Source organism: Coturnix japonica, chromosome 10 (assembly GCF_054131305.1).
Source record: "Coturnix japonica strain WE chromosome 10, WE-NBRP24, whole genome shotgun sequence".
Lineage (NCBI taxonomy): Eukaryota > Metazoa > Chordata > Aves > Galliformes > Phasianidae > Coturnix > Coturnix japonica.
The window spans coordinates 26,721,928-26,749,184 of NC_140672.1; the positions used below are offsets into that span (position 1 = coordinate 26,721,928).

General features: G+C 47.5%; 2 long non-coding RNA genes across 4 annotated transcripts in view; both read left to right on the forward strand.

Annotated features, from left to right (window-relative positions):
* LOC146759547 (uncharacterized) overlaps positions 1 to 9,899 on the forward strand; it is a 154,795-nt gene extending 144,896 nt beyond the window's left edge. The window contains exons 2-7 of one of the 3 annotated variants that reach the window (XR_014932458.1): positions 5,645 to 5,765; positions 6,428 to 6,533; positions 6,720 to 6,816; positions 7,322 to 7,394; positions 8,070 to 8,284; positions 8,855 to 9,899. This is a non-coding gene — a long non-coding RNA (uncharacterized LOC146759547). The remainder of the gene's footprint in view (positions 1 to 5,644; positions 5,766 to 6,427; positions 6,534 to 6,719; positions 6,817 to 7,321; positions 7,395 to 8,069; positions 8,285 to 8,854) is intronic. The other 2 variants (XR_014932459.1, XR_014932460.1) reach the window with 2 other exon arrangements.
* Positions 1,619 to 2,789, forward strand: LOC146759556 (uncharacterized). The gene is made up of 4 exons (XR_014932452.1): positions 1,619 to 1,717; positions 1,804 to 1,867; positions 2,020 to 2,130; positions 2,228 to 2,789. It is a non-coding gene; the product is annotated as an uncharacterized LOC146759556 (long non-coding RNA).
* Positions 9,900 to 27,257: the final 17,358 nt, after the last annotated feature.

The following is a 27,257-nucleotide window of genomic DNA, read 5'->3' on the forward strand; positions in this document are numbered from 1 at the left end:
CAGCCACCATCAGCCCCAGCACCATCAGGACCCCCAGCCCAAGGGCCGGGCGCACTGTGTTGCTCTGCATAAACCGGCAGGGGATGGGAAAGGACGGTCACCTGTTTGTAACTGCTTTGTGCTGATGGAGTTTGTGATCCGCACGTCCGAAGAAACACAGCGCGAGCATTTATTGCCTGTGGAGATGAGCTGCTGGAGGCATCTCCGGGGCAGAGCTGGATAGCGAGGGTGGCCAGAAAGCAAAGGGAAGGGAGGGGAGTGGGACGAGGGTGAGGAAGGAAGGGAAGGGGTAGGAAGGAAAGCGAGAGGAAAGACACAGAACAAGACGTTAATTTTGGGTCCCGGGGGCTGGACTCGATAATCTCTAAGGTCCCTTCTAACCCGCACAAGACTGTGATACTGTGATACTGTGAATACCAATAGAAAAAAATACAAAACCACGACAGTATGGCAGCCCAAAAAGATTCCCTTGTGGAAGAAGGGGGAGGGTGAAGGAGGGTGAAGGAGGGGAGTGAAGGAGAGTGAAGGAGGCTGAGGGCCCTTTTCTTGGGGCCGGCTCTTCTGTGACTTCTTGCTGGCCAGAGAGAAGGGCTGCCCGCTGGGCACAGGGAGCGCCTTGGAGCTCCCGTGTCGTGCCCTGCCCTCCCGCCCCCTCCTCATCCTATGTGGAACGTCAGTGCCAGCAGTGCAGCCGCCATTTTAGAACCCTCTCCATGTCACCTTGGTCACCGCTGCCGCGCGCAACACACTCGCCTCTGACAGCTGTGGCAGTTAGCAGCCATGTCAGCAGCTAAGAGGGCTAGGGTAGAAGTTTTCCCTGTTTCAGGTGGGAGGATGGAGCTGGGGGCCCTAGGAGTGAGAAGGAGGAGGGGGCCCGCCATGACCACCAGGCAGAGGAGGGGTAAGAGAGCCATATTCCATCGTGCCTGGACCAGCCCCGTGACCACCACCCATGTGGAGCCTATGGAGGTGGATCCCCCTCCAGAGGAACCGATGGAGGTGGATCCCCCTCCAGAGGAGCCCATGGATGTGGATCCGCCCGCGGCATAGCTGGCCTGGCACCACACCACCGTGCCAGGCCCCGCGTTGGCATGGTCACAGCTTCACCATCACTGGTCCAGGCACTCGACTCCTTTCCTGCTGCGCGGCCCCTGCCCCCAGCGTTAGCTGGGTGGCATTATTTAACATCTTCTTCTCCTCCTCCTTGTTGCTCCTCCGGTTCTGTGGGCCCCCAGTTCCTTCTTCCCCCTGTTGGAGTTAGGTGCTTGTTCTGTTCTTTGTTGTTGATGGTAGTGTTAGGTTAGTGTAAGCGTTCAGTTTAGTTTTAGCGTTAGGGATAGGTTCCTGTTTGTTCTTTAGAGTTAGGCATAGGTTCCTGTTTGTTCTTTAGGGTTAGGCATAGGTTTCTGTTGTTATTTTAGAGTTAGCCATAGGTTAGTGTTCGTACTTACAGTCAGGCATTGGCTGCTACGCTCAAGTCAAAGTAACCGCTGCTCCTTGGGTAAGCACGCAGCTGGTTGCTCACCCCGAGCAATGAGTGCGACTGCCCTGAGAGCAGAGGTTTGATGTCATCTGCGATGAACTGAATTTCCCTCTTGGGAGTTTTCCTTTGCAAAACATGGAGGAGCAGAGCGTGAGTGGCTGAGAAATGGAGCTGGGACTCAGGAGAGCAACACGTGGCTGTGTCCCAGAGCTCCCAAAGTGTGGCCATGGCAAGGTAGGCATGCCTTACCGTAAGCGTTGTTCAAGCACAGCTCCTGGCTCTGTCTGCAACAGATCCGCTCTCTGCGTGCTTTCTTTCAGTCACTGGTGTTGTGCAGCACAGCCACGGCACGGCCCTCAGTGCGTACCCGAGGAGCGTGAAAAGGTAGGTGGTGAATTTTCATCTTGCTAACGCTAGGATTAGGAATGGTGAGCATTCCTAAAAGAGTGGCCACAAAGGTGTGATCTGCCTCGGGGAGAAGTTGATTCTTGCCTCTTCAGCTTTTCCCTTCTTTTCTGTCCACCTGTCCTTTCCAGCTCCTCCTCCCCTCAGCTGCAAGTGGGGCAGTGCTCGAGTGTGAGGACTCTTCCTTGGCATGCGGTAACAGACAATGCAGATGTGAGTTTTGTGTCCTTCCTTGTTCTTGGGTCTGTAGCCCAGGGATATCTTGCGAGCAGCTCTCTAAGTCAGCCTGTGCTGGCAGCGTGCGTGAGTGAAATAGTGCCTCTTTTTTCCCTCTTGCAGCAAGCTTGCCGAGGCAAGGCAAGCGCTACTCAGCTGAGGAAGAAAGCCGAGAAGGAAAGCAGAAAGCAATGATGAGGGCTTGAGCAAGAAGCTACAAAGGACAGCAGAACCACCTGCAGCGCTTCCTCGGAGGTGGCACTAAAAGCTGCTGACTCAACAGTCCAGTTTACTGGCACAGCTGTGCTTTCCCTGTCATGGACGGTGGAGATGATGGAAGTGAACTGGACAGGAAGGGCTTGTGCTGCGTTAGAAGCAAAGAGGGCTTCACCTAGGCAGGACTTGGTGTATGGCAAGAGCTGGAGACGCTGCGTTCCTTCAGGGTGTGTCTCTTGAGGTCCAGGCCTGGTGTAGGGTTAGGCTGAAATAGGGCTGGCTGGGACTGGAGAGGGAGGAGGTGACGTAGCCCCATGGTCAGGCTTCTCCTTGGGTCTGACTGGAGGCTGAGTGACTGATTGCTAAGCGGAAATCCTGGGCACTGGGGTTTCATTTTGGGGTGTGGGCGGGGTAATAAATAGAAGCCAAATCTTCTTGTCCGCAATAAAATTGAAGCGAACTTTCTAAACCTGGTGCTGCCTCTTTCAGTAGCTGGTCAGAACGTCCCTCGCTCAGGCTGGCAATCACAGGGCGATGAAGCGGTCAGCTTCACGTCTCTACCTTGACATGGTGCATGTTTTCCACTGTTTCCTTGTTGGTCTTCCCAACCTGTGGCCTTTCAGCCAACCCGTAAGTGCTGGTGACAGGCTGTGAGCATCTCCTTGCTCTCTGAGGACTGACAGAAAGAAACCAGAGGAGGGGAAGCAGCCCGTCAGGAAGAAGGGTGTCCCGTGCTCAGCCCCTTGAGTTGGCCTCTCTTCCCTGAGGGCTCCTTCAGCTTCTGATGCACCGTGTGTTGCTGTTTGCCCTGGGAAGCCCAGCTGCACGCTGGCAGCCGTGGCCTGTGCATCAGCCTCCCCTTGAGGCCCAAGGAGTTGTTTGTTTCTATGTATTCAGTATTGGTGTGGCATTTTGTTGTTTTGTTCTGCTTTGAGATCAGGGGTAATTTAACACTGCTGGAAGTAATTGGGGTTCAGGAGTAGCATATGTAGAATTTTGATCATGCAGCAAGTTGTGATTCCTACTGTGTTAAAGAACTGGCACACACATATACGTCTGCAGCCGGAGCTTGATTGACTCTCGTCAATACGGCCTTCCAAACCCCGGCCCTGGGGAGTTGTCCAAAAATTTTCCAACCTTTTGTACTACCTAAGTTTATTTTAAACAGACAAGGAGGAGTAATCTCTTAAAGGCTTTTTTTAAGGCATTGGACTAAGTTTTGATTATCACATCTCAGGAAGCTTCTGCATTCCACCTAGTGCTAATGTGATACATCAAGAACAGATTACACAAGAGATTCAGGCCTTGCTGCCAGTCTTTTATGAATCCGAACTTTGTTTCATGTTGCCAGATATTCTGGTTTCCTTTTCAGGAGATTCCTTTGCTGTATAATAAGAAGGCCAACTGCATCCTGGCCTGCCTCAGAAACAGTGTTGCCAGCAGGAGCAGAGAGGTGATTGTCCCCCTGTTGTCAGCACTGATGAGGCCGCAGCTCGAGTGCTGTGTTCAGTTTTGGGCCCCTCACTGCAAGGAAGACATGGAGGCCCTGGAACGTGTTCAGAGGAGGGCAACAAAGCTGGTGAGGGGTCTGGAGCACAGGCCGTATGAGGAGCGGCTGAGGGAGCTGGGAATGTTCAGCCTGGAGAAGAGGAGGCTCAGGGGAGACCTCATTGCTCTCTCTAACTTCCTGAAGGGAGGCTGTAGTGAGCTGGGGCTCGGCCTCTTCTCTCGTGTCATTAATGATAGGACCAGAGGGAATGGCTTCAAGCTGCAACAGGGGAGATTCAGGCTGGACACTACGAGGTATTACTGGTCAGAACAGTTGGCCAGGCACTGGAATGGACACAGGGAGGTGGTGAAGGGAAGGGGACGAGGGCGAGGAAGGAAGGAAGGGAATGTAAAGGAGGGAAAGTGAAAGGAAAGACATGGAACGAGACGTGAATTTTGGGTCCTTTTCTGGCAGCCGCCCCCCCCCCACCAGGCCCCAGCCCGGCCTGAGCCAGGTGACAGTGACAGGAAGTGCTTCCTGCAGGCGGCGGAGAGCACTTCCGGGCCATGGCGGCATGGCGGCCATGAGCGGGGCCGGGAGGAGCGGGCTCTGTGCTGCGAACGGGGTCGGGCCTCGGTGCGGGGGCACGGAGGGGCTGTCGGGGGAGGAGCTCGCAGCGCTGCCGGCACCCAGAGGCGGCGCCCGGGCGGCTCCACGGTCTCACTGTGCTGCGGAGTCACCCGGCCGGCCCCAAAAGCCTGGAGGCAGAGCCTGAGCCGGCCCCGGCCGTGTTGGTGTGCTTGTTGTTCCGGGGCTGTGAATGAGGACTCCCTGCTGGAATTGGTGCCGATGGATCCGCACACCTCGGTGCCGTGTTGGGCTGGGGCAGTGGGCATGGATGAAGGTTTGTACGGATGGAGTGGGTCTGGATTGCAGTGAGCGGGACGAGTCCGGGCTGCGGTTTGGCGTGGTTGTGTTGGTTGCTTTTTTGCACGCTTTATTGCTGTGGCCGTAGAATTCCCTCTTTCTTACCATCTGATCTGTGAAGGCTTCTTTGTGGGAGGGTTTTGAGGGATGAGGGAGTAGAAATTGCTTTTGTCACGAGTCATCTGGAAAGGTTTCACAGAAACAGCGACATTTGCAGAAGGAACGTATTGGCATTGGCAGTTGTGCAAAATACTCATTGGGATAGAGAGGAGAGAGTACCTGCAGAAGACCATTCTCTTCTGGTTTTGAGGAAGCCAGGGAGAGCTCGTATTCCAGCTTAAGCAATGTTCTTTTGTCACACTCTGTGTCCTGTGTTGCGTTCCCCAGAGTTTCATCTCTCCTTTCGATTCCAGTTCTCCTGACAGGTTAGGCTTGAATTCAGCATAATATCTGCTTCTCCCTGGGTTCAGGTTCTTTGCGTCTCCTGCCTGCTTTTCTCCCTTTTCTTAATGGAGAGTGGAGTTTCTACCACAGAGCAAAGTTTCCTGATTAACAGAAACAAGTATGGAACATATTAGATGAATATAGCTCTGCATTTTTTTCTTCCTCCGGGTAGCAAGGGACTCCTGTGCTCTCATTAATATCAACAGTGAGTAGATGCTGCCTGCTATTGGAGCCTAAAATGCTTTCCATAGTTGAGTGGTTGGAAACATAGGGTTTTAACTTAAAATTGTTTGTGCAGGGTGAAGGTTGGGAACACAATTAGAATACAGTTACACAGTGCTCTATCCCCAGAACTTTCCAGCATTTTTCTTAACACAGCTTACGGTTCATTTCAAAACAAACTAACAAAGATGAACTTGGGTTAGCGTAGCCCGTTTTAAATGATCCTTCTGTGTCTTTTCCAGGCTGGTAGCAGAATGGAGAGTTTCCTGAGGCGCTGAGGAACAGACACAAGCTTCTTTTGAAGGCTTCAATGAAATTCTGCCCCAGCAGTATCTGCGGTCCTTTGATGCTAAGGAGCTGGAGGTAAAAGACTATTGTCAGATCCAGGCTGCTACATGTAATACTTGAATTTCAGTCAGAGTCTGAAGAGCAGAGTTCATTAAGGCTGGTGGTTCTGCTTTCAGGATGTGTGAGAGAAGCCTTATGTATCAGGTAGTATTTGGTTACTGTGTTGTTCTTCACTTTCTTCTTTGCAACCAATTTAGACACATTTCTAATGTTAAGATTCTGCCAGCATAAATTTTTTGGCTGACAGTGTTTTTGTAGTCCTTGACAATGTGATTTGCGTGTGTCTAAAGAGTGAGTGACTGGAAAGCAAGGGAGATAAGAAACAAATATCAGCGGATGGTCAAATTACAGAGTGGAGCAGGTTTTAGCTGCTTTTGGTCTCTCCAAATTATACTCTGCAGCAGAACATCGTATTTCTAGCACAGAATTGTACGGTTAGGCAATGAGAAAGTATGGTTTATATGTCTAAATGCATTCGTTTTCATGACTGGTGTATCTTCTTTGTTGCCACGGATGTTATTACTTGCTGTGGAAGTTTCAGAGTTTAATATTAAAACCAAGCGTACTGTGATTGCGGGTGCTTTGAAGTACAGTAGTATTTCAGTACAATAGTCTTGCTGTAGAAGCAAAGTAGTAGCTTGTAGTTTCCATGTTTATGAAATTTTTCTTCCCTAAAGGTGCTCCTGTGTGGAATTCAAGAAATTGATCTGAATGACTGGCAGAGGCAATACCATCTACCGGCATGATAGCAGAACCTGCAGACAGATATTGTGGTTCTGGCAGGTTTGTAGACTTCTTTTTTCCACACAAGAACGCAGCAACAGCTTAATGAGCAATAGTCAGAATTACTCAACAGATAAGTAGCATGTAAATGTAAATGATAACTGCTAATCCAGCTGTCCCATGGGGGATGGGGAAGTGAACATTTCAATATTAAACTTGACATCAATGTTAATTATTATTTTTCAGTTTGGGAAATAAATAGATAATGAGAAGAGAATGAGATTTCTACAGTTTGTTACTGGAACGTGCAGATTACCAGTAGGAGGATTTGCTGACCTCACGGGTAACGAGCCCTCTTTAATGCATTTTATGCTCATGTTATTTCCTTTTTTCTTAATAAGGACCAAGCTGTGTGTTTAAGGGTATTTTTTAATGAATTTATATGGAATCTGAGTCTTGCATATTGGTAGAGCTATGATAGAAAAAGGGATGGATGGAATGTGAACACGCCTTGCATCAGTGACTTGATCCATGGTTTCGACGTGGTCCTGGCAGGGCAGCCTGCTCTGGGTATCCTTGGTTGATCAGAGTGGCAGGACTAGGTAAACTCCAGAGATTCCTTCCAGTACCAAACCAACGATGTGATTCAGTGGTTGAGTTTCTTTGAAAACCGCTTCATATTGATGCATTTCACTACGTGGATTTCTTCAGAGGGATGTAGTGAGAGACAAATGTCTTTGTGCTCTGCAAGTAGTTATAGTCTTGTTTTCATGCGCTGTGTTCATGTATTACCTACTGGTATACACGGGCAGTTAGACCTAAGAATTCATTGTTTGATTTTTGTACAGGGAGCAACAGACCCCAAAAATTTTGCCTTGAGAAAGTTGGAAAGGAAAACTGGTTACCTGGAAGTCACACCTGGTAAGTACAAAGGATCAAACTCTGCTGTGGTTCTGTTCTTATGGATGGAAATCTACTTTGAGATTTTAGGAAGTGGGTGTGATATGGAAGTGTCTGAGACTGTGTGAAAGCAAAGCACTGGGCTATGGCAGTAAGCTCTGCTGAGTAATAGTTGAACTTCTGAAAAGCAGTTTTGTTGTGGAGCTGATTCCATTGTAAACGCCATGGATCTGCACATCACTAAAAACGTAAAGCTACTTTTAGTACTTAAGGTTGTCCTTTTTTTAAAGAGTTTGGGATTGATCTTTCATTATCACCACGCTCGATCTTGGCAATGAAAATAAATAGCCATGCTCAGGCTCCCTCTTGGCTGGAGAAAATGTAGCTTCAGCTCAGTTTCTCAGTTACGCTGGTGCTTTGTGAAGATGCTCAGATTTTAAGTTTCAGATACAGAAGAGAGATTAGGTGAGACTTGTTACTAAATACATTGCCAGTTATGGAGAGTTATCGCTGCTCAGGTGCTTGTTGTGCTTTAACTCTCACTTTCATAGACAAGTGCATGTCAAGATACAGGTGTTTTAGAGGGTACAAATGCAGTTTTCCTTCTGAACAGGACAGTTCATATGCCTGTGTTCCTAATGGATATTTGGTGGTTTAAACTGTTGTTCAATACTTAAGGTTTCTCTTTGTTTTCAGTTTCAATCGCTTGGACCTTCCAGCCTATAAGAATTATGAGCAGCTGAAGGAAAAGCTGTTATTTGCAACTGAAGAAACTGAAGGTTTTGGGCAGGAATAGCTGGGATTTGCACCTTGAAGAATGTGAACTCAGCGTGATGTTCTTCGCTTCTTCTGCTTGTTGCACACTTCATAGTAAAGTAGACTTGACTTGGATTGTTTAACAATAGTTGCGTGTAAGTAAATGGATGTTATCCTGAGGTTTTATCCATGGAAACTCTGGATTTCTACCGAGCACTTTCAGAAACCTTCTCGCTGGCGGTGAAAGCTATCCTTGCTTCACAGTTTTACTAGGAAGAAGATCTGCCTATTCCAAAGCACTGGATGGGTATTTTACCATATACAGCTCAGAAGGAGAAGAAAAAAGCCTTATGAATATTCTGTTTATGTTAATAGTTACAGTGAAATCTAGTTATCTAACATATTTACAGGAGAGATGAAATTAAACAGGATAATGCAAGATTAAGCTAAGACAACTAGTTTGTGTTCTGCATAATGATTTATGATTCACGTAGGGAACCTAGACATGCCGTGGATGTATAAGTATCACCCAAAAGGCTTTCAGCCCTATATTTTTAAAACACAAAGCAGTTCTAATTGAAATAGCCTTAGCCCTAGTTCTATAGGGTAAAGCTGTTGAATATTTTTATGGCTGAAATGTTTAGTTCAGGAAAAAGATAAATGCTTGTATATATTTTTGCAGTCTCGGATTCCACTTACTCCATGTTTTCTTTCTTTAATTTAAGTGGCGTGTTTGTGTCTTTCATGCTGTATTGGATGGGGAAAGTGGGCTGGATATCCCAAGCACCAGAACTTACTTTAATGTACCGCAAACAAAGAGTCAGCTGGGAAAAGCAGTCTGTGAAATGCTGCATTTGGCCAAAGAGGAAAGTAAACCTGCCAGTGTGTTCAATTGGCGACGTTCTTGAAGTCTGAAATAATGTTTACTTACACGTTTTGCTTTGTAAGCCAACAAGTCTGTTGGTTTTTCTATAGCATGTTCTGTAGAAATAAAACGTTGTTCCTATGAACCATTGGTGCACTTTGCTGTTCTTAATGGGGATGTGGAGGAAACATCCCGTGGATGCTGTGGATAACCCCACAGCATCTGCTACCCCAGGTAATATTGGACTTCCAGCTGAGATGAATGACTTTACTGCTCCCAGCACTGCTTGAGCAACCTGGTCTGTGTAAATTCATACTGCATAACAAATACATACTCGTATGTAGCTGCCAACTAATCCCAATTCTCAAACATGAAAGTAACTTCTGTTTCATTGTTTGCCTTATGAAAATGACATGAAAAACTGAATGAGCTGCTGAGCTGCTGATGGACGAATTAACAAAGCCTTATTGCTCCAGGTAGCTCAGGTGTTCCTATATGAAGCTGCACAGTAAATGCGTCATGTCTTCATCTGATCAAGCAGTGGGAGCTGATATTTTAATGTGTTTCTATTCCAGAAAAAGAAAAGAAAACTTGAAAAAGAAAAGCCTGTTAAAGTTGTCTTGTTTGCATCATTCTGACATGCTGCGCTCTGTCTGTGAATTCAGCTCATGGTTCTGTTGGTATCTCCAGCCCCTGATTCTTGTGGTGTCTTCATTTTCTTCCAGCATCACTGTTTGTGTATTGCTCTATTGAACAAGGACATGAACAGGGATCAGCAGCACTGGATGGTAAAATACTGTATGAAGTTAATTGTGGAAATTTCCTTGTATTGTAATTTCCAGTACTCAGGAAACTGTAACAATATCTCTGTAAGTCAAATACTTTTATAAAATGACTCAAAGAGATGCTCGTCCTGTCGTTATTGGTTTGGTGTTACAAAGCACAAGTGTAGAAATGAAGGACTGAACTGCTGCTGGGGGTTGCAGGTAGGCTGGGTTTCTGTCGTGTGCTATTTCTGCCTGCTGGGGATGTGAGCGGGCATTGGGCCCGAGCCCCGCTTGTGTTGGTCACAGCACAGGGGCTGCGGGAAACACTGGGAGAGCAGAGCAGGGAGAGCCGGGCTGTGTGCAGGCCGGGGCATGGCATGGAACCTCGGCAGCTGCGCAGCTGCTGAGCTTTTCCCCCAAGTCTGCAGACTCTCAGGTGATAAGGCTGTGCAGCAAAGCCAGCTGGGCACTGCTGATACTGCGGGCTTAGGGGATGAAGCCCTGCAGCACCCGCATGGCACTCCCTGTAGTCTGCCATCTTTATGTGCACAGCTGCTGTAGGTGTTGTTGGAGCAGTGGAGCGGCAGTGCGGTGCTGCAGGGCAGCTACACACCCCAGGGGCTCTCCATAGGCTGCAGTGATGTGACCCAAGTCCCACACTCACTTTCTTTCCCATTCCCAAGAATGACATACCAGTAGCAAAATGTTTTCCCCTTTTCCCAGTGTCCAAAGACAAAGATGAGGTGTCTTAGCAAGTGCACCAGCAATGTGTGGAGCAGAACCGCCGTGGGAGCCACTGTCACACCTGAGTTGATCCGTTTTAGGCTTCCCATGGAAATGTAGCATTTTGACTCTTCGTTAGTAAATCTTTGAGGTTGCATTTGACCTGCTGTTGCAATGTCTGCTGCTTGCTCTTCATGCAGCTAGTCCATGTATTTGTTTATGTAGTCAGTGCTAGGGTTTGATTTAGACAGCTCCGTCATCTTTTCAAGAGCTGCGCCATGGTCGGCTGTGGAGAGAGGGTGAGTGGGAGGGGACACCTGTGTCCCACAGTGGCTCCTCCAGTCAGCGAAGGTCCTGAAATTGGTCTCTTCAGCTAATAGGGAGCTTTCCTCAGCTACCGTGTGTTTGGAGAGAGGAAGAGCAGTCCCAGGACCTTCAGCTGTGAGACTCTTCAGACAGACCTTGTGGAGACATCTGCAGGTGTAGTCTGGGATGGAACGGCTCCTGTTTGGCTCTTGTTACCCACGTGCAGCATGTGGTTATTGAGCTTATAAGGGAGCAACATAGGAAAGAATCCTTTTCTCATCTACTACCTAATGCTAAGTCATTCCTCCTCACGGGGAAGTGACTAAGCATTGGTCCTGGGTGCTAGGAGAGGAATGTCAGATCTGAAAGCAGTGTGAATGATGGACAGCCTTGTTAAACACAGGGCTGCTCTGCAGTGCAGAGGTGCTTGTGAGTTCAGAAGATACCTGCTGAAGGAGAACTGCTTTGCTGTTGGATGTCATCAAGCTGCAATCTTCCCAGGCAACAGCAAAACAGGCAGAGCTGTGTGCTCCAGACTGTGCCAGCCTTTGATTCTGTTCCTGAGGTGAGCTGCGCTTTGCTCGCTGCAAATTCCAACTATATTTGTAGGAATTATTATTATGAATAACACAGTGGTGGTATTTGAGTCGCAGACAGATGCAGCAGAGCCTTTGCTCTGATCTTTTCAGGAACTCAAGCAGCTTTTTGCCATCCCCACCTGGAGCCATTGAAGCGTGCAGCCAGGAGCTGGACTCAGTGGTCCTCGCAGGGACCCTCCAGCTCAGGAATTCTATCATTTTACAATCACTGAGCTTGGCAGACATGCAAAGAGTGTGGGTGTGACAGCAAGCAATTAGCATGGCCAGCATCAGGAACCCATGGTTATGAGCTTAGGGCTGGTTTAGGCTTGCCAAGCGGGGGGACTAATGCTGGGATCCTTCTCTCTGGCCTGGAGGCTCTCACACAGCAGCATGGTTCTGTGTTTGGCAGGTGGGTTGGACCCAGGCTGTGCAGGAATCAACTGGGCTCTGCTTCAGCTGCAGTCTGAGGGCCTTTGGCTGCAGCCAGCTGCTGTTCACACAGGGTACAGAAAGCTCCAGAGGCACACAAGGGCCTTCAGGCTCCGAGTGAAACCCCACAAGCTGAGGGGAAGGAAGTGAACATCACCAGAGGTGGGGACTGCACAGCACTGATGTGTGGTGACAGACCGGGGTGGGCGGTGAAGTTGGGAAGACCAAGAATGAAAGATGGGAAAAGCAGCTGAATTTAAAGGAAGAGATGTGAAACCAACAGGATCATCACCCTGTAATTGCCAGCCCAAACAAGGGACGTTTTGACCAGCGACTGCTCTGATCCACTTAACAAAAGCCACAAAACCACTCCATAAACTTAGAAGAACTGCTCAAAGCCACAAGCTACAGGTACTGGAGGAGAGCAGGACCTTTGCCCTGCAGTCAGCAGCAGTTTCAGACACACCAAAGCCGACACTGGTTTGCTTCCGTATCTCTTGTGGGACGGCCCCAGCCAAATCATCCCTTCTGGTCTGAGGATGAGGAGGGTCAGATCCTTTCAGAGCACCAAACCCGGCAGCCAACCTCATCACCAAACAAGCAGCCAGGATCCAAACGCCAGCACTCTCCATTCATCATCCCACTTCCTCGCTGCAGTCAGTCCAATGCTTCATGAGATTCAGAAGCAAACAAAATCAATACAGTCATCTTGATCCCTGCAGGAACACGCTGTGAGCAACAGAACACCTTCCTGGAAGAACTACCTCCATGAACAGAGGCAGCGACCACCTCCTCCCCTCCTACAGCCTCATTGCTTTCTCCTTAAGTATCACCACACGGAGCCTTGACCCTCCCTGGCACCCAGGCACCAAAGGGCTCTTTTCATGTTTTTTACACCAGGCTGGGAAAGAATCTTGGCTTCAAAACTTCCAGAGCAGCAAGAAGGAAGTATTTGTTCTCTTCACAGACAGTCTTGGCTCTTCCGCTGCTGCCAGTGGGGAACATCAGCAGAGAGCATCTCTAAAGCAGAGAGAAGCACATGTATGAGAATGAAAGTCAATTAGGTCTGAGCAGGATTAATAGGGATTTAATTGAACTATGTGAACTGGAACTCGGGTCACGAGCTGCTTATGAGCCTGCCTCAAGGGATCATGCAGCTTGCACTGGAGGAGCACAAGGATGCACTGTGAGCGGGACAGCATGTGGTCAGAGAGGGAGACCTGCTTGAACAGTCAAAAATGGAAGAGAAAAACTGCTTGAGATAGATGCCTGGGAATTTGAGGACTTACCGCACAGTCTTTCCTTCCTTTCCTCTTCTGGGGAGGGAACCAAGTAACACCAGCCAGAGCTCACCCAGCTCACCGCTCCTCCTGCAGTCCAAGTGGCTGCCAGGCAGCTCCCTGCTACAGCTACACTTGCCATGGGGCCTACAGAAATCCCCATTATCAATCGATTGAATCCTAATCTAATCCCCCGATCCTATTAACAAACACTGCCTTTATTTTGCTACCTCCATGGGGGCTCTTGGAGCCAACATCCCTCATGAGAGGCAAATTAATTAAGACATTGCACCGTTTCCTCTTTCCAGGAAGGTGGAGGTGTTCTGGCAGACATTTTGCTGCTTCCAAGTCAAGCACGGACACACGCATGCCTGAAAGTTTGAGCCAACCACCCTCACACAGATCGAAGGATCTGAAAGGCCTCCCCTAAATGGGTCACTCTCGTGAACAGGCCATGGATGTCCCTGTGTTTCTACAGAGCTCAAGAAGCTTTCATAGTAAACAGAAAGAGGCAGAATGACTTTTAAAAATTTACTTTTGTTTTAATTTGAAACAAAGATTATATGTAATTGGTGTCAGATATTTTTGTCATGTTTCTTTGTCCTGAGATCTCCAAGCAACTTCGGAGTGCTTTTGTCTCGCATGCTTTGTTCTGTTCTCCTCATGCTGCCCACCTGACTCATCCACCAAAGGGATTTTTCAAAGGGAAAGCACAGCCATGCCTGAAAAACAGACCACGGAGTCCGTTGCCTTTGGTGCCTTTCTGAGGAAGCATTCCAGGCGATTCTGCTGTCCTTTGTGCCTTCCTGCTCAAGCCCTTATCGCTTCTTTTTGCTTTCCTTGGCTTTCTTGCTCAGCTGAGCAGCACTTGCCTTGGGTTTCTTCACCATCTCCCAGGTCTTAGACTCAAAGCCCTCCAAGTCCTACAAGAATCAATTTGGAAACAGTCAGGGAGCTTTCTAACAACGTGCTGATGCCCAGCTCATTTCAGGCATTTATGTGAAAGCAAAAGTACGTAAGTGCTGGGTATCTCCGCTGGAATGCATCTATATCAGGCTGAGCCTACATTTAGTAAGACCTGAGCAGCACCATCCCTGCTTCCTCTGCATGTGTTTCTGGATGAGTGTTAATCCACACACAGCCTGTTACCACAGAGGTTGTTATAAGCTTACGTGCCTAAATCAGGCTTTGTAGAGAAAAAACACCCCCATTTTAACAGCAGGACAAAAACCAACACTAAACAACAATTACTCACACCAGAAAAAGATATCACAGAATCACCAGCATGTATTGAACCACTGAAAAGGTATTTCTGCTAAATTTTCATCCTTATCACGTGCGAGACAAAAGGTAAGCCTCAAAACAGCAGTCAGAATGTCACAATCAGAGCCTTTACACCAAGACCAAAATCCAGGCAGGGCACCGAAGGCAAAGCTTTCTTCACCTGGACTAACAAGGAATCCTAAGCTATAAAGCTTGTTTCCTTCAGGGCAGATGACAGATCATATTTCAGCCATGGGAAATAAAGTCTAGTTATCTGGTAAAGACACAGGGGAACAGTGCCAGTCTCATTGGAGAAAGCGCACACACACAGATTGCCTCCTTTCATTAAATGCATTTGAGTCTAAATATTGCTTTAGCCTCTTGGGTTCTAGCAGTCAGAGCTTGCCAACTGGAAAAGGACACACAGAAAACGGCAGAGCAAGATGTGCTAGCTTCAAGCTTCCAACACAGAGCACCAGATAATAGAGGGGCAGACACGCATCTGACAGTATCCTTTAATCAAAGAGTCCTGTTCAATCATCTCTAAAGTCAATGGGCTGTTACGGTTCACATCTGTGTGGCTTCCCAAGGAAAGTGAGTTGGCTGCCTTTCCAAAGGCTGTAATCAGTGCATGGGGAGCTGCGAGGCTCTGCAGAAACAGAGCAACAAGCAGCTATTACTCAGGTTTGTAGATCGGTGTTGCTGAGAAGTGAACACTGATGCCTTCTGCTGTTCAAACCAAGGTAGTCTCCAAAGCCTGAAGCCTCTAAAACTAAGAAGCTCATCTGTACCTGAACCTAAGCATCATTCCTAAGAAATGGAGAGTGTCTCTTCTGTTTATTGTCATGTGAATTAATCACATGCACAGGAAATCATGGGGACAGTGCATATACGGAGAAAATAAGAAATAGAGCATACAAACAACCTAAACACAAACAAGTTTGTCAGTTCTATAGCATTAATAGGATGAATGAGGGCCAGAAACCACACATCAAACAAAGCAGTCATCATTCTCAAAGAACAAGCTCTAGATATACAGTATCTACAGAAGTACAGAATAGAGACAAGCTCAAGGCGCAGGGACACCTTTCTTCCTCCCACGCTGCTTTTGTTTCTCTCAGCCCTCGGAGAACAAGGGATGCTCACAGTTCATCGCCAGCAGTTCCAGATGGGCTGAAAGGCCACCAGTTGGGAACACCAACACGGAAACGTGGGACAAGCAGCTCCATTTCCAGGAGGGACGTGAAGCCGACCACATCAGGACCCTGCGATTGCCAGCCTGAGCCAGGCACATTTTGAGCAGCTAATGAAAGAGGCAGCACCACCATTCAAATGTTTGTTTCACTTTTATTTGCAATAGAGAGATGCAAAATGCATCAAAAATACATTTCAATATGAAATCAAATAGGCGGGATACTGGTAATGACTAAAGACAAAGCTTCCTTAGTTCCTCTCCGCAGTCCATGAAAGGGAAAGCACGGCCAGGCCTGAAAACCAGACCACGCAGTGTGTGTCCTTTGGTGCACCACTGAGGAAGCATTCCAGGTGATTCTGCTGTCCTTTGTGCCTTCCTGCTCAAGCCCTTATTGTTTCTTTTTGCTTTCCTTCTTGCTTCTCAGCTGAGCAGCACTTGCCTTGGGTTTCTTCACCATCTCCCACGTCTTAGATTCAAAACCCTCTGAGTCCTGCAAGAAGCAATTGGGAAACAGTCAGGGAACTTTCTAACAACATGCTGACAGCTGCTTTGGGAGCTCAAGTCACCTGACCGAGCAGCTTTGGGAGACCAGCACAGGAAATTGCCTTCCTGACCTCAGGGCACATTAGAAACTCCACATCTGTCAAGTTCCCAAAAATCTCATGCAAACCAGAGCCTAAAGTCCTCTCTAGCAAGGTGGTCTGTGCTGGGAGGGTGGACCCTCTGCCTGGCAGCTCATAGGGCGCAGCAGCAGCTGCAGGATAGGATGAGCTGGCAGCTCAAGGCTGCTGGCGTGCGGAAGGAAGGACAGAACCAAGTGCGGCACTCTCAGCAGTGCCGGGGCACACTGCCATAGGCAACAGCTACAGACAGTTCCCTCCCAGCCGACTGCCTGAGCATTCCTATCAGTCTCACACAGCGCTACTTACTGCCTTTGGGGACTTGAAAGCTGGCAGGATGATGGCCAGCACACACAGGAGCTGGAAAAGGGCTCCAAACAAGAGTCCGTAGCTCAGCATGTTCTCCAATATCGTGGGCTCAGGGATCTCAGGTGGTGAGAAATGCAGTTCAGCAGCCATAGCGCAGACAGCTGCTGCTCCACTGCTCTCACAGAGGCTGCGTGCTGTAAGGGGGGAAAAAGGCATCATTAGTCTCAGGCACTGCAATGGGGTTACTTCCTGCGAGCAAACATTTCCAGGCTGACATAGAGAGGTGCTGGGAAGATATCCAGGGCATACTGACCCGAGAACAAAGAGGGACAGCAAACTTGCATTTCAGTTGCCTTTGCCCACCTGCCTAGGAAAAGAGCCCTCAGTGAAGAGTGAGAAAAGCCTCAAAATGGTGGTAAGGTAACATTTTGCTATAGAAAGGGAAAGGGGAACTTCACAGAAACCAAGAAAAGGGTAACTGTGCATTTAAAAGTGCAGGGAAAGGGGGAAATACAGAAACTTAGTCAAAATAAAGCCAGAGAAGAGGGCAATAAAGATAAGAAGAAACTGTCCGGAGACCTCTGACAAGAAGGATTAGATCCCCCCTGAGCAAGATGATGCCGACATGGGAGAACAATAACAGCAGATAACTCCAAGAGGAAAACAGAAGAAGAATTTCACCCCAAAACATCGGCAAGGGTCGCGGGGAATGGGGTCAGGGGGAATGAGGGAATGGGGTTGCGGGGAACGGGGCCATAGGGAATGTAATGAATATGTAATCAAACTGAGGAGGAGACTATTGATTATGTATTAGCTTGACCTATAACTGTAACACACTTTTCTCCTTACGGTGTGCAAGTTTGGAGGAGCTATCCCCCTTGCACCCGGCGCTGCGCAACGCTGGAATAAACATACCTGCTTTATAACCCATCTCTGGATTATAGAGTTTGATTCCGCAAGTCAATTTGGCACCCCAGATGGGACCCTCTCTGTTCGGCTGCAGGACCAGCTGAGAAGGGGGGGACGCCTTTGGCGCGCCCCGAGATTTCTCGGAAGGACTCCCCTCCCTCATCTGATCACTGCAGGAGCAGACAAGAACCATCTATCGGCGGACCAGGTATGTGAAATGGGGGACCTGTAAGTCGTGAGGAGACGTCCTACGCAGGGCACAGTGGAGTCGGCCTGCTCCCCCCCAGGGATGTGAGCTCACGGGTTAGGTTAGGTTGCCGGCTGGGTTAGGAGGACTCCCTAGGGAGTGCCTACAAAGGGGCCAGTAAGTCGTACGCATGGTAAAAGAGCTATTGCTCACATTCAGGTGATTGCTAATTGGGCAGAGCTTGTCTGCTCTCTGGTACAGGGTGATTTGGGTAATCCTGGGATAATTGGTATCGTACAGCGCTGTTTATATAGGTGACCTAAGTCAACAACTAGCACCGGTGTTCTTAACATCTTTGGTTAAGCTTAACAAATGATATATTGTAATTCTGTTTGAATTGTCGTGTGAGTGTGGTGTGAGTGAGACACAGCACAGCTGCGGGGTGAGTGTGGAGTCCCGACCCGCGGTTCTGTCCTCCCGCGAGGGAAACGGCCAGGGACGGACGAAACGAAAGTTGACTCCAATACTTGTTTGTCTTTGTTTTAATACATGTTTATTTTGTATTATTAATTACTGGTTGTTGTAAAGTATGTGGTCATAAGTCATAACAATGCTGTTGTGTCAGAAGTGGTTTTACTTATAAAAGAATACGGTGGTTTATATTAAGTTACGATGGGAAAATCACAGAGCAAAGAGGTCCCTGCGCGCTCACCCCTGGGGTGTATACTGGCACATTGGCGAGATATCGCTGGGGAACCAGGAGGAACCCTGAGCCGAAAAAAAAAAAAAAAAAAAAAAAATCCTGATTAAATATTGTAATCAGCGGTGGTTGATGTATAAGCTAGAGGACAGGGACAATGAACATATAGAGGGATGTCTGTGTGGAATGAGTATCAAGCCATTTATGTGATACTGTGTTCTGCCTGCGAAGAGGTGTAAGGGAGGTGGGTCAGTCAGTTCTGGCTCTGTGGCGAGAGGTTTATAACTGAACGATATGGATTGCTAAGGGAAAGTTATAAGGTAGTAAGGGTGTTTATGGAAACTGAAGAACTGTGTTGCTTGATCTTTGGGTTTTGAAGGGAATGGGACAAACTGTTTTGCTGGTATAAGAAAGTGTAGTTGTTAATGGCATACGGAAGTATAGTTGAGGGTATGTGGAAGTGTAACTGAGGGTACAAATAGTGGAATAGTGTACAGAGGAAAAACGGTTAAAGAGAAAGTGAGTTTATCTGTGCTGGCATGAGAACAACCCCCCCGCACCGTTCCCCTGCAATCAGAACTCTCAGAGTGGGAGAGGGAGCCAGGGTCAGAGACTGCTGCTGTAAACTGCAAAGGGGGAGGTGGAGAGGACAGGGCATTGGAAGTGAGAATAGCCTTCATGTGCAAAGATGTGGGAAATCTGAAATCTGGGCAGCACTGGAAGGCTCTGGAGAGGAGGTGAAATGTAATGATTAGAGTTTGGAAAGCGAAAAAGTTTGGGAAGGACACAGGTTGAGGAAGGCAAAGATAAAAACAGGGATGTCAGGTCTGAAGAGAGGAGTACAATAAGAAGAAAACAAACAAACAACAACAACAACAGAAAACAAAACAAACACCTGATTGAGAATCAGAGATGTTCAGGAAATTGAGAATAATAACAGCTGTTACTGTTGTGGTGCTAGAGTAGGGCCATAGGACCCAGGGATCCCCCACGAGGAAAGGGGAGGGAGGCTTGAAGAGCCCAGGGAGGGCTCTGCCCCGCTGGAATGAAAGCAGTGTACAAACTGCAGTGGGACACTGGTAGAGAAATTCGACCAAGCTGAGTGAGAAGGAATTGTCTCTGATTGCAGAGCTGAACAGACTTGGAAGTTTACCCTAGCAGATACACCGATGAAACTGCAGCTAAAGAAGCAGGATAAAGTAGTTCATTTTCTGATGGATATGGGAGCTTCTTACTACCCATAGATGGTTTTGTAACATTAGTAGGTGCTACTGCCCAACAAGAAAAGGCTTACTTTTGGAATTAATTAAATATAAGCTAAGAAAACAAGTAGGAATACAGGAATTCTTGTACCTGTCAGGTTACCCTGGCAAGAAATTTAATAAAACTGGAGCTAAGGGTCAAACAATATTGGCTGATTAAGAATTGTAAGTCTGACTATTAACACAAACTGGGAAAAACAATGTTATACCCCCAGGAGCCACAGCAATCTCAAATAAGACACACTTAGGGGTGTGGGCATCAGGGCCAAAAATTAAGTTAAAAGCAAGAGCTCACCCACTCAGGGTAAAGTGATGCCCTTTGAGGATATGTGACTGTAGAAGGATAAAAGAAATAATAGATAATTTTTTTGAGTTTGAATTACTAATTGAATGGGAATCCAAGTACAAAACTCCAGTTTTGCCAATTTGCTAAATTTTCGGTAGTTTGGTAGAAGACATGAGGACAAGTAATGGAATTGTTGAATGGATACACTCAGTGATGGAAAATCCATGCACTTTATCAACCACGTTAAGGAATGAATAGGTGGAGTTTACCTTCTGGATTTGAGGGATGTCTCTTCTGCCTGGTTTGGCTAAAGGAAGCCTAAGGTTATTTGCCTTTGAATAGGAAAGCCCTAATAAAGGGAGAAGAGACTCAGTTAACCTGGACAGTGTTACCCAGGGTTGTGAGAACAGTTTAATGATTTTTGAGAACCGGTCAACTTGTGAGCCTGAGACCTGGGATCCTCCATCCTAGGGTGGAACTTTACTGGAGAATGTGGATGCCACAGCGACAAAAGGACTGTGTAGAATAGACTGAGAGTTTGCTGAGTTTCTTGGTTTACAGAAAGCACAAATAACTCAGAAATTACAGCTGGACTTTGAACCTTAAGGACTGCCAAGAAAGAAGCCATCTGCTAAGCCCCTGAGCTGCAAACTGTCAAGGAACTCCATACGTTCCCAGGAATGACAGGAGGGTGCTGACCATGGATACACAGCTACGGACTGATGGTAAACCTCAAACAGCTTGAAGTGAGGAAGGGATGGCCAGGGTGCCTGAGGGCAGTGGCTGCACTAGTGCTCAATATTCAAGAAGCCCATAAATCTACACTGGGCCAAAGGATACCAGTTTTAATATCTCATACAGTGTTTACTGTATTGGAGGCAAAAGGGGGACATTAGTTCATTGGCTCTCACCCCAAAGATTCCTGAAATACCAGGCCATCCTGGTAGAGCAGGGTGATGTAGAAATAATTGTGACTAATATTGTCAACCCAGTATCTTTCCTTAGCGGAACTCCCGGAGAACCAGTATTACATGACTGCTTTGAATCAACTGAAGCTGCACATTCCAGCCAGTCAGTCGAACCTGAAGAACGAACCCTTAGAAGATGCAGAAGACACCTGGTTTACCAGAAGCTGCAGTTTTATGAGACAAGGAGACTGTAAGGCAGGACATGCAGTAACTGCTACTGACCAGGTAACCGAAGCACAACCACCAGCTGTGGGGACTTCCCCTCAGAAGACTGAAATAACTGCCTTGACAAGAGCTTTAATCATATGGACAGATGCTAAATATGTGCCACACGCTCATAGTACCATCTGAAAAGAGCAAGGATTGCTCACACACAAGGAAAACAGCCTGATTTAAATCTACCAATGGTTATTATATGTTGTAAAAGACATCAGAAATGTAACACTGTACAGGAAACAGAAAATAAGATGATAGATCAGGTGGCAGAACAGGCAGTTGAAGAGGGCTTCAATTCCAGACGGTAAACTTAAAATCTCTGAAGCTAAGTCAAAACCTGTAAAATATTCTAAAGAGAACAGGAGTCCAATTAATAATTTAGAAAGGAAGAGAGCAAGCTGACAGATGTGTGCATGCCCAAATGGACACATTATTATGCCCTTTAGTATTTTATGGAAATTGGTTATAAGGGAAGATAAGAGAATATATTGGGCAAATCAACACTACAAAGTACAGTCCCAGTACCAGGAACAGGGCACAAGTGGGCCTCACAGGAGAGGGCCTTCCAGGGCAACAACGGCAAATTGAGTTCACAGAACTCCCAAGAAAAGGGGGGTACCACTGTATGAAAATTTCTGTAACCTTAGAAACAATTGAGGATGCTGCTGCAGATGCTTGATGGACAATCCAAAAGGAGGTATCCTGTTTATCCAAAGATGCATTGCAACATGGAGTAGGCAGGGATAACACCGATTGGGGAATAGTTTTCTCTGGATCATGGGATAAACTTACTAGTTGCCAAATTTAGGATGACTAAAACAGCTTTTCTTAGTCTGCATCACCTTGCTACTCTTGGTGTGTTTTACTTGTGTTGTTATAAGGTGCTTTTTGTGTCTGTGCCAGGATACCAGAAGGGAATATGGGGTTTGGAAGAGACATGAGCTGAGACAATAGGTAGAGAGCGGAACCTATTTTGAGACCCATTAAGAATCTAGCAGGTAAAAGCCTGCTAGATTAAAGAAAAGGGGGGAATTGAAGAGTGAGCAAAGCCTCAAAATGGTGGTAAGGTAACACTTTGCTATAGAAAGGGAAAGGGGAACTTCACAGAAACCAAGACAAAGGGTAACTGTACATTCAAAAGTGCAGGGAAAGGGGGAATTACAGACACTTAGTCAAAAGAAAACCAGAGAAGAGGGCAATAAAGATAAGAAGAAACTGTCCAGAGACCTCTGACAAGAAGAAGGATTAGATACCCCCGGGCAAGACGATGCTTACGTGGGAGAATGGTACCAGCAGATAACACCAAGAAGAAAACAGAAGAAGAATTTCACCCCAAAACAACAGCAAGGGTCGTGGGGAATGGGGTCAGAGGGAATGAGGGAATGGGGTTGCGGGGAACAGGGCCATAGGGAATGTAATGAATATGTAATCAAACTGAGGAGGAGACTATTGATTATGTATTAGCTTAACCTATATCTGTAACACACTTTTCTCCTTACGGTGTGCAAGTTTGGAGGAGCTATCCCCCTTGCACCCGGCGCTGCGCAACGCTGGAATAAACATACCTGCTTTATAACCCATCTCTGGATTATAGAGTTTGATTCCGCAAGTCATCTATGTATCATATGTATATGTATTAGTACATGCACATATGTTAGCCACTGCCTATATTATACAAATGTGAAAATATACTATATATATAAGATATGTATATATGCATTTATCATATTTATAATCGTTTTCTTTTTATCTTGACCTTAGACCACAGATTCTAATCCTCAGCACTGCCTTGAGTCCCTTACAGATCTCCTTGGGACTTCTGAAACTATCCCTGGCAGTCAGTGAAATGCACCAGAATATCTTGAAGTCTTCTCAAAGAGCAGCTCCTGAGGTACATTCCTTAAACCAGATTTGGAAGAGGCCTCCAGTTCTCTGGACCTGCTTCGAAGGGGCCCTCTTGTTATGGCAGTGACAGCAAGGAGACCAGCACTGACGCAGTCGTTCATATTGCTGGCTACTGACTGCTGTCCCGGAGTGCTGCTGTAGAGACAACAGGACTGTTGTGAGACACAGAAGACCTGAAAGCACTGTGGCGGTGTAAAGAGATCAGAATGAAAATGTTGAGCTGCTGTCTGTGGCTGCACCTCCCCAAATCCAGACAAAGTAGGAAGAAAGAAAAGCTAAGCAAATGTCTTTTTTGAAACCTTTTTAGGTATCTTATAACGTATTCAGGGAATCTGGTTACATGTTTACACCAGCTCCTAAAGTGACAAAATGAAATTAGGTAGGAAAGAATTTAAATTCATTTTTATTTATAAGATCAATAACATTATTTTCTTTTACACATTCCTATATCTCACATAATCAAACAACCAAAGATACATAAAACACGAAGAACCACCACTGGGAACCCTATGAGGAAGTTGTGCATTTTATGGAAGCTGGAATAGTGTGTATTGCAACACCTTCCTCAGAGCGTGTTGGATCTCCCTGTTCCTCATGCTGTAGATAATAGGGTTCAGTGTTGGAGGAACCACTGCATACAGAAGTGCCATTGACAGATCCAGGAGTGGGGAGGAAATGGACGGGGGCTTCAGGTAGGCAAAAAAGCCAGTGCTGAGAAAGAGGGAGAACACAGCCAGGTGAGGGAGGCACGTGGAGAAGGCTTTGTGCCGTCCCTGCTCAGAGGGCATCCTCAGCACAGCCATGAAGATCTGCACATAGGACACCACTATAAAAACAAAGCAACCAAAGCCTAAACTCACACCAAAAAAGAGAAACAAAACTTCCCCGAGGTAGGAGTCTGAGCAGGAGAGCTTGAGGATCTGGGGGATTTCACAGAAAAACTGGTTGACAACATTGCCTTGGCAGAGAGGCAGTGAAAACGTACTGGCAGTGTGCAGCAGGGAATAGAGAACCCCAGTGCCCCAGGCAGCTGCTGCCATGGTGGCACAAGCTCTGCTGTCCATCAAGGTCCCGTAGTGCAGGGGCTTGCAGATGGCAACGTAGCGGTCATAGGACATGATGGTGAGAAGGGAATACTCTGCTGACATGAAGAGGAGAAGGAAAAAGAGCTGTGCAGCACATCCTGCGTAGGAGATGGCCCTGGTGTCCCAGAGGGCGTTGGCCATGGCTTTGGGGAGAGTGGTGGAGATGCAGCCCAGGTCGAGGAGGGCCAGGTTGAGGAGGAAGAAGTACATGGGGGTGTGCAGGCGGCGGTCGCAGGCTACGGCTGTGCTAATGAGGCCGTTGCCCAGGAGGGCAGCCAGGTAGATGCCCAGGAAGAGCCAGAAGTGCAGGAGCTGCAGCTGCCGCGTGTCTGCCATCGGCAGCAGGAGGAACTCGCTGATGGAGCTGCTGTTGGACATCTGCTGTTGTTGGGCTTGGAGTCCTGTTCAGAGTGCAGAAGATAATGACAAGTCCAGACCATTCTCAGAGACACTCCTCCTGCTATAATATGAAATGTTTTAATTCTCCTACAATAGTGTACATTTAGCACCATTACTTGCATTTAATTTCATGTATTTTAGCATTCCTTAAGCAGAAGCAGCATATGGAGCTCTGACCTTCCTCTTCTTTCCTTATCCCTTCTCCCTGGATATTTCCTACTGTCTCTTGTCTTATCTTTACCCCAAGTGCTCTTAGAGCCCCCTACCCCAGCTTCTGTGGCATTCAGTTTCAGTTAGAAAATGCTGCCTGTTTTTATGATAAGCAAATTATTCATGCCTGCAGAAACTGAAGATAATTACAATTGGTTCCATTCTTAGAGAAGGCGTAGACTGAGAGCACATCATGTGTGACTGTTCATAAAAGAAGCAAATGACTGAAAAAAATTCTCAGATCTCTGACAGCCCCTTTTAGGTTTCTGACTCCAATCCTTTTTGCCCCAGAACAGGAAATGGAAACCCCCTGCCTTGGCTCTCTTCTTGCAAAGTACCCTCAGAAACCTTCAGTTGTGCAGTGGAGCTGTGATCCCCTGCCCCAGGCAGCAGCTGTGGCAGCACAAGTCCTGCCGGGGGGCTCCTTCCCCCCACCCGTCTCCCCGCAGCGCCCTGGGCAGCTCCCCGGGCAGGCTGAGTGCTGAGCCTGGCAGGCAGCAGAGTCCCATACCCGGCACACAGCCCCTGGGGCACAGCAGGGACCCTGCTCTGCAGGACAGCCCTGGGCACCCGCCTACAGCCCTGGCTGCACAGCCTGCAGCCGTGCTGGGACACACAGCCCTCAGGGCTGTGCTCTGGTGCTGCAGCACGGTAGCCCTCAGCTGGAGCCGAAGGCTTTTAACACAGTAAAGAAACATGCAGTGCCTGCTGCCAGATCTGCTACGGGATGTCCCCGATTTGGTGATCCCTCCAGGAAAATCAGCTGCATTGCCTACTGCAAGACACTTACCTTTCTGTTCATCTGTTATCAGTGCTCCTGCAGTCCGTTTACAGCAGGTTCACACTGTAAAAACACTGTAAGCTCTCTCTCCCTTCCCTTCTATCCTCATGTGTATTGCTGCTCAAGCCCCAGCCCTGCTGTGCTGCGCACAAGAGATGCTCCTGGGCACAGCATTCTCTCTACAACACTTCCCACTTTTATGAGCTCCCTGTGTCCCAGAAGCCCAGCCCAACTCAGTAACAGATTATGTCATTTTTTATCCTTCCCACTCATCTCCCCTGAGGTGTCCCGGGGTCCTCACGGCCAACAGCTCCTGAAAGACAACAGCATCATGACAGTACATTAAAATCTGTTGAATTAAACACCAGATGACCAGTGGACAGTGACTAATTCCAGACATATTCTGAGTCATCCCAGAGAGTGTTTGCTCAAAGAGGGCACTCATACAAGGACGGGATATCAGAGAATAATAGAATCACCAAAGTTAGAAAAGACATAAATGATCATCCAGTCTGGCTGGTCACCTATCAGCTCCCACTAAACCATGTCCCACAACAAAACATCCAATCATTCCTTGAATGCCTCCAGGGTCACTGAATCCACCACCCCCCAGGGCAGTCCATTCCAGGTCCCAAAGTTCAGGACGTGGCATTTGGTCTTGGTGAACCTCATCCCATTGGCTTCAGCCCAGCTCTCCAGCCTGTCCAGATCCCTCAGTAGGGCCTTGCTAACTTCAGGCACATCCACACTCCCAGCCAATTTGGTGTAATTTGCAAACCTACATAGGATGCACTCAGTGCCCTCATCCAGGTCATCAGTAAAGATACTGAAGAGGACAGGCCCCAGCACAGACCCCTGGGGAACACCAGGTAGGCACACAGGTGGGTGTCCAGGCAGGTCTTGAATATCTCCAAAGAAGGAGACTCCCCAACCCCTTGGGCAGCCTATTCCAGGGCTCTGTCACCCTCACTGTAAAGATGTTCTTGCACACATTTGTGCAGAACTTCCTATGCTCCAGTTTCTGTTCCATTTCCCCTTGTCTTGTCTCCACATACTGCTGAAAAAAGCCTGGTCTCTCCACTTTGAACCCACACCTCACATATGAGCACTGACATGAGAGCAACCCCCTGCACCTTTCCCCTGCGAGCAGAGCATAGCAGAGCAGACACACAGTCCCCATGTATCACGCAGTGTTATTCTGCTTACCAACAGAAGAGGCCAGTCTTTCTCTATGCTCCATCTGTTTCATACTCCAGAGTTCAATACACTGCAAAGCTATGGCACATTTATGTTCTTGCAATGATGACACCTTAGTATTCTCTGGGCTCTCAATTCAATGGCATCTAAATAAGTCTAGGGTCATACCAGTTGATGGGAATCTGGCAAATGTAGTCTCATTGTAAGGAAGAGCAAGAAAGATGACAGGGGCAATTATGGACCTGTCAGTCTCACTCCAGCACCTGGTAAAATTATGGAGAATGTGATGGTGGGAGTTATGGACAAACAGCTGAAGGACAATTCTGTCATTGGTTGCAGCCAAAGCAAGTTCCTGAGGGGAAGGTCCTGTTTAACTTCAGGTCCCTTTATGACACAGTTGTCCATTTAGTTCTACAAGGGAAGCCAGATGATGTTATCCTCGAGGATTACAGTAGAGCTTTTGATACTGTTTCTCACAACAACCTTCTGGGCAGAATGTCCTGCATACGGCTAGACAGAAACAGAATGTGGTGGGTGAGCAGTTGGCCAATAGGTCAGGCTCAAAGGATTATAGTCAATGGGTTCCATCAGGCTGGTAGATGGTCACAATCAGGGCTCCCCAGGGCTCCATTATAGTGCCACTTCTCTTCCATGTTTTTGTGGATGACTTGCATGCAGGACTAGA